Here is a 1,715-nt window from a genome sequence, read left to right on the forward strand (position 1 = left end):
TCATTATGCATAGTACTATTTTTACAAGGGTCTCTTTTGGGATCCTTTTTGGCTAGGCGGCTTGGCGGCCGCTCTAGACTTATTATTGTCGTCATCATATAATGGCTAGACTTACTATTGGCTAGACGGCTTGGTGACCGCTCTAGACTTATTATCATCGTTACCATTTTTTTTTTTTTTTGTGAGTCCCTAAGGCCTCCTTGATATTCACACGGGTAGCCAATCCTTGTGATCTCAGGAGATGCCTTGTAAAGACTTCGCTTAAGGCCCTGATATAGGGGGTCCCTCTGGGATCCCCGTTGAAGGGTCCCTTTTGGGGTCCTCCTGATGGAGGGTTGTTTTCAGGATCCTCTTAGTAGAGGGTCTCCCTTAGGAGTTAGGAAGGCAAGGGGTCCTTTTTAGGATCCTCCGTTAGAGGGTCCCTTTTTAGGAGTTAGGAGGGCAAGGGGTCCTTTTTAGGATCCTCCGTTAGAGGGTCCCTTTTAGGAGCTCTTTTGCTGTTTACATCTAACTTAGTGCGATCATACCAGCACTAATGCACCGGAACCCATCAGAACTCCGCAGTTAAGCGTGCTTGGGCGAGAGTAGTACTAGGATGGGTGACCTCCTGGGAAGTCCTCCTCAGAGGCCTGGCCGCCTGACGCGGTGACGATCTTGCTCCGCAGGCTCCTCATCTCCATGTCTAGGTCCTGCCTCCTCTTGCTGAGAGTGTCCCTCAAAGCGGATGGGCTAAGATCCGCCTTTCCCTTGCCTTCTCGAGGCGCCACAGGGGGCGTGGTCCCTTTTCCCGCCCTCTTCTTATTGAGCTCCTCCCACAAGTCTTAGGGTGCTCTTTTAGAGGTGACCTCGTCCTCATTGCGAGGGGCAGCGTTGGTCCTCGGCGCTGTCTTCTGGGCCTGCTTAGGCGGTTCAGGGTGATCACGTTGCTTCATTCGGGGGGTGTTACTGGTTGAATGTCGGGTTCTCCCATCATCTACTGGTACAATGGTCTCCACCCCATCCTTGCCCTTCTCCTTCCTCTTAGGCAAGGTTACGCTTGACTTACCCTGCAGTAGGCCGTTCAGGACCTCTTGCATGTTTTCCAAGGTGGTTTCCAACCTTTGGTTCAAACGGTGGAGCTCACGTATTTCCTCTTCATAAAACCGGGATTTCGAACTCGAGCTCACGGAGTGGACCTGGGGGTGCTTATCATGCCTACGGGCAGAAGGGCCCGGGTCTTGTCGGCCGGAGTTCGGTGCCTGCTGTGGTTTTGGAGGAGGGAACTCGTCAGCATTTACCGGTGGTGCTCTTGGAGGACTTCCTCTAGGTGGAGCGGCTGGTGACGAGGCCACCCTATCACCTCCGTGAACCTCAGGGTCTTTCGGGGGCTCCACGTCTCTGGGTGGAGGAGCGTCCTTCATGGAGGCCTTCAGCTGGACTCCGTTCAGGTGAACCTCTACCTCCCGTGGCTCCCTCAGTCACTTTGAGCGTCTTGGCATCTTCTTCTTGCCGGAAACAATGGTGGAACAGTAGCTTGAAACTAACGTTCCCACAGACGGTGCCAAACTGTTAACGGTGAGAACTCGTCAACTAAGTTGAGTTGGAAAAATTATCAAATCAAGATCACTAATCGGAAAGTTGTAAAAACTTGAACAATAACTCAAGAACAATGATAGAACAATAATGGAGAATTCAGTTTTTCATTCACACTCAAGCCCCTGCTACAGTAAAATCTC

General features: G+C 51.5%; 1 pseudogene; it reads left to right on the top strand.

Moving 5' to 3' along the window:
- The first annotated feature begins 513 nt into the window (after positions 1–513).
- On the top strand, positions 514–634 carry LOC133780699 (5S ribosomal RNA; annotated as a pseudogene).
- Positions 635–1,715: the final 1,081 nt, after the last annotated feature.

The sequence above is a fragment of the Humulus lupulus genome, chromosome 5, assembly GCF_963169125.1.
Source record: "Humulus lupulus chromosome 5, drHumLupu1.1, whole genome shotgun sequence".
In the NCBI taxonomy this organism is placed as follows: domain Eukaryota; kingdom Viridiplantae; phylum Streptophyta; class Magnoliopsida; order Rosales; family Cannabaceae; genus Humulus; species Humulus lupulus.